A 6,000-nucleotide genomic window follows, 5' to 3' on the forward strand; every position below is an offset into this window, starting at 1 on the left:
AGAATGTTGATTAACTCACAAAATCCTTGTTGACGTAGTTCAACGAAATGTTCTTTGTAGACGAGCGCCAACTAAAATTCCCCTCTTCTTTGGCGTAGGGGACACGATGCAAGTTATGATCATGAAGCTTCCCAGAACTCTTTTTGTGGGTTAGTCGAACTCAAGTGATTCTCACTCTGGTCACCATCCAAGTGCAGTATTTCTTCTGCAAGTAGAATCCTTTTTGTGGGTCAGTCAAACAAAAAGTGACCTTCACTCTTTTGGTCATAAAGTAGTCTTCTCATTCCTCAATAATTAACAGGAGGAAACATGATAGTTTGTCTATAACCACACAATGAGGCCAAGTGGGTTTCTCATTCACACAAAGGAGGTTGAAGATCTCTCTACTCTTGTCCTGCCTTCTTAAAATGGCCTCCTGAGTATATGATGCACTGTCCTTTTAATAAGCCAATCACATAGTCTCTGCCCTTGTCTTTTCCAGGACTTCTTCCCTTCACTCTGCAAATTTATCAACTTTTGGAACATGCTACCTTTGAAGCCTGCTGCTAGTTCGCAGTCACTTTCCAAAACCTGCAAGGATTGTTAAATCTGTTCTCTTAAAGGAACAGTCCTACACAAATAAAATGAACTGAAAAATGGAAGAATGTCACACTATCCACGTCCAATTATCACCTTTTACCTGTTGGCTCCCTGCCCTCTCTTCCCTTCTCCCCAGCCCTTTTATTTCAGGTGCCTACCTGTATATTGCTCATACCTTGAAGAATGGCTCAAGCCAGAATCGTTGGTTATATACCATATATACTCATATAACAGTCAACCTCATGTAAAAGTTAACTCCATATTTTTGGCCAAAAAAATCTGGAATTTTCCATATATCCCATGTAAAAATTGACTCCAGTCTCTCACCTAGGCTTCAGCCGCCCGCAAGCTGATGGACTCGATGCCTTGAACACAGACTCTCACTTCAGCCCCGGCCCATTGGAGCTCCTGGTCGTGAATTCTCACCTTGGCCCTGGCCACCTGTCCATTGGATCTCCCAACACCTCGAACTTGGACTCATGCCTCAGCCCGGGCTGCCCATTGATCGGAACTCCCAATGCCTCCTTAGTGTGTTCTCCACCTCCCCCGTGGTAAAATGTGTTTTGATGTGCAGACTTTGTATTATTACCATAATTCAATGTGCTTTTCTCTTTATTCATTTAGATTTCTGCTACTGATAGAGTATTTTGGATTCTAGCGTGAATTTCAGCCCCTCAAAAGTAGTATTCATATAATAGTTTATCTTATAAATTTAACACTAAAAATAGTCTAGAAATTTCACTTTTTACATGAGCATATACAGTATCTTTATCTAGAGTCCTTCCATTACTTCCAAACAACAGAGGGGGAATAATAACAAAGTGCCGCATACAGTGCAGCAATTGGGTAAATAGAAATGAATGTAACAATGTACAGTGATGGGAATGTATGGATACAAAACTAAAGGTGGGAAGAGATTTTCAATGGTTGTCTGTAAATAATTTATTGTGGATAAAATTTATTTTTGTTAAAAATATATATCTTTACCTCCTCAGGATTTGAGTTCCTCCAACAGTTTTGTGTTTTTACTACAACCACAGCGACTGCATAATTTGTTTCACTCTCTATGACCGTAAATGCAAAGGAGCTGAGTCAGAAGATAGATTTGTACAGCAATTCATTCTTCCCCCGCACAATTAAAGCATGGAATAATCTTCACCCTACCATACTCACACAACCAGACCCAATTAAATTTAAGACAGCTCTTCCCCCAAAGTCTCCTCCTTAAGCACATCCTCCCCACCTCCAGTTTAAATTCCATACAGAATATTTTGGAGGATCAAGAACCAACATAACAGATGCAGGAGCAAACCAAGAGCAGTAGGGAGATCCACATGGCCACAGTGAGAATGTGCGACCTCCACGCAGACAGGACCTATTCTGAATTGATCCTGATCAATGGAGCTGGGAGGCATCACCTTTAGCTGTTAAACAACTCACCCAATTACAGTGAAATATTTGGACTACTCTACTGCAACCTACACGAGCTTTCACATCCTTAGTCCTTAATTGTTACTTGCTGCGGTGCACAGAATAATCACGTTGACATGATGGAGTGATTAAATGGCTTTAATTACCAAAAACGTGCGCATTACTGATACACTCTTGGCCAGGTTCCAGGTACAGGAGCAAGAGGGGACAAGCCTTTATTGGGAAATCCAGGGAGGGGTTTGGACTGGCCAGCCCATACATCTACACAAATGACTTTCACCATATTCTCCCCTTCTTTGAGATAAAACCCGCCGGTGGGGGGAGGTGGGGTGATGTGGCGACATGGAATACATACTTTATTACATATATACATCGTTCATAGTGTCCATCACAGGTTCATCAGCCTGTCCAGTGGTCTCGTGAACCTCTGTGACTTCTGAGCCACTGGGCAAGGCCCCTGTTGCTCCTGCATCGAGCTCGCAGGACTGTGTACCTGTGTGGGTGGAATTTTGGTTAATGAGCTCTTTGCTGGCTGTTTGGGTGGGCTCCTTGCTGGCGAGATCTCTGTGGGATTGACCACCACAGGTGCTTGGCTTATGACTGGTGCTGGTGGGGGAGGATATACGGATATCTGGGGGGGAGGCGGGAGTACGTCAAAACCCTGGGACGTGGATGGGCACTGTGTCGATTGACTGTCTACTTCTGGGGTCACCTGATTAGTGTTAGTGTACCTTGCCCAGGCCAGGTCTTGGACTGACACCATGTCCTCCCTCCCATCCTGGTAGCACATAAATGCATATTGTGTGTTCACGTGTACCAAATGCATTTTTTTCCACCAGTGGATCTGTCTTGTGGGGCCTAATATGTATGTGAAGAAGCACCAGCTCTGGTGTCATCAGCCAAACTGGCATAGTGGCTCTGGATGCTGACCTCCTGGGAAAAGAAAAGAGTCTCTCGTGGAGGTTGGCATTCGTAGCTGTGCACAGTAGGGACCTGGTAGTATGCAGCACGTCTAATAGCACCTCTTGCCACTGGGATACGGGCATCCCTTTTGACGTGAGGGCCAACAGGATTACTCTCCAGATTGTACCATTCTCCCTCTCCACTTGCCCATTCCCGCGGGGGTTGTGGCTAGTAGTTCTGCTTGTGACTATCCCCGCCACCTGTAGGTACTGTTGCAGCTCCTGACTCACGAAGGAGGAACCCCTGTCACTGTGAATGTAGCTGGGGTATCCAAACATAGTGAATACGGTCTGGAGTGCTTTGATGACCATGGGTGCAGACATGTCCGGACAAGGGATAACAAACGGAAACCGGGAGTACTCATCCACTACATTCAGGATGTAAAGATTCCTGTTATTGGATGGGAGGGAACCCTTTAAATCCATACTAAGACGTTCGAAGGGATAGGTTGCCTTAATCAGTTGGGCTCTATCCGGTAAAAATGCGGCTTGCATTCGGCACAGACCGAGCAGTTATGGCAGTTCCCGAATCTCCTCAACTGAATATGGTAAATTTCTAGCTCTCACAAAATGATACAGCTTTGTGACCCCAGGGAGGCAGAGCTTGTCATGCAGGAATTTCAGATGATCCGCTTGTGCGCTGGCATATGTTCCCCAGGACAGAGCATCGAATGGTTCATTAAGCTTCACGGGTTTCATAGGATCTCATAATTATATGAGGACAGATGGATTCTCCACCGCATGATCTTATCATTTTTTATTTTACCCCACTGTTAGTTGTTAAACATAAATGCGACGGCCCTCTGGTCCATAAGCTGGGTAAATGGTATAAAAGCCAAATAAGGCCTCCAGTGACACACAGCTTCCATTATGGCTTGGGCCTCTTTCTCAATTGCCGAGTGCCTGAGTTCCGGGCCCTGGAGTGTTCTAGAGAAAAATGCCACTGGCCTGCCTGCCTGATTCAGTGTGGCTGCTGGGGCAACATCAGAGGCATCACTTGGCACGCATCGCCAATCTCATCCTCGATGCCCTCGAAGGCTTTATGACCGTCCAATGATGGGAAAAAAATCCATTGTCTTCACTAATGACCAGATCTTGTCTGCATAATTGGGGACCCATTGGGCATAATAGGAAAAGAACCAGAGGCACCATTTCAGGGCTTTCAGGTTCTGGGGCAACGGGAGTTCCCTAAGGGGGTGCATTCTCTCGGGGTCCAGGCTCCCTCAACCACTTACCCTAGTATCGCCAGCTTTGAAGTGCGGAACACACACTTTTTCTGATTATACATCAGGTTTAGGGTTTTTGTCGTGGTGAGGAATTCCCTTAGATTTGTATCGTGTTCCTCCACATTCAGGAACGTTGTCTTTAGTTTGTGATTGTCCACCATACGGTCCATCTCCCTTTGGAACACTGATACCCCATTTGTCAGACCAAATGGCACCCCGAGGAACTGATAGACAGCTGTCAGCTGTAGGGCCTGTCCTCTGGATGGGTTGGGATCTGATGGCATGTCGACTTAAGGTCTATGATGGAGAAGACCCTATATTGGGCTATCTCATTCACCATGTCAGCAATTCAGTGTAGAGGGTAGGCATCCAGTAACGTAAATCTATTCACTGTCTGGCTGTAGTCTATTACCATCCAGTTCTTCTCCCCACCCCCCCCTTCCTTTTACCACCAGCACCTGAGCTCACCAGGAGCTGTTGCTGGGCTCGATGATGCCTTTGGCCAACAGCCTCTGGACTTTGGTTTTAATGAATTGTCTGTCCTCTGGGCTCTATCTCCTGCTTTTGGTGGTCTGCGAAACTCTGATAAGTGCTCAGATAGTGGGGACTGAGGGTCCCGAAGGGTGGACAGCCCACACATACTGCCCAGCTTGCTCTCATTGGTGGGCTGAATTACTCATTCTGCACCGTGATCGGGGGTGTGGAGGGTATGGACTGTCAAACTGCGTCGTTACACTTTCCAGCTGACTCTGGAAGTCTAACCCCAGGCTCACAGAGTTTGGGCATTACCATGATTTAAAAATCTCTATACTTCCTGCCCCGCACCCTTAAGTCTACCTGATAGTATCCACGTGTCTCTGAGGACTGGGCTTTAGATGCCAGCGCTTTATTAAGTCTGGACGGATAAAACTTTCAGTATTCCATGCCAAACAAACAACCTGTGACGCAACCGTTTACCTTAATATTCAACATCGATCAGCCAGCTGGTGAGGTCCGTTCTGATCCAGCTTCATGGAGGCCAGGGTTAGGTCCAATTCAGAGTCACCATTGTACCATTTGTTCCTGTCGGTAATATGTTGGACTTGGCACCTCAGAAGTTGGCTGCTCCCATGACTGGGTCCGAAGGTGAAGTTAGCGATCATTGATCCGAAGCCAGAAATGATGTTAGAAATCGTTGTCTTAATGACAGCTCCCCTCAAGATGGTGACCCATCCCTTGGATTGCATGCAGCACTCCTGGTAGTGGGCTGTCCCCAGCATAGTGCCCTTTCTTTTTGCAATTTGAGCACACTGCGTTCCTGGCCGGGCAGGACTTCCAGAGGTGCCTGGCCAGCCTGCAGAACCTGCACTCTCCACCCCCCCCCCCCCCCCCCCCCCCCCCCCGCTGCCACTGCTGTTACTGTCATATTCCAATATGGAGGCGCCCACATTGGAATGCCGGATGAGGATGCCGGACCGCCGGCGGTGTAAGCCTCACAGCTTTGCACTGCAGTCTCCATTGCCTTCCCAAGTCCAGTTATCTTTTTCCAGGAGTCTTTGACGGACCTGGGTCGATAGCATATTTGTCAGCAGTCTGTCTCATCGGCATACTTGGAGGCACTCACCAAGGTACACCTACAGGCTCTAACCAGCTCTCATCGCCCGCGCGGACTGTGCGAAGGGCTCCCTAGGGGCTTGATGCTGGGTCATTAATTTGTACCTCGCAAACATTTGGTTTGTCGGGGTCCCGTACTGCTTCTGCAGCAGGGCCATCGCCTCGTTGTATGTTCGACAGTCTCTAATTATTCAAAACGCCCGATTGCC

This window comes from Narcine bancroftii, chromosome 7 (genome assembly GCF_036971445.1).
Source record: "Narcine bancroftii isolate sNarBan1 chromosome 7, sNarBan1.hap1, whole genome shotgun sequence".
Classification (NCBI taxonomy): Eukaryota; Metazoa; Chordata; class Chondrichthyes; order Torpediniformes; family Narcinidae; genus Narcine; species Narcine bancroftii.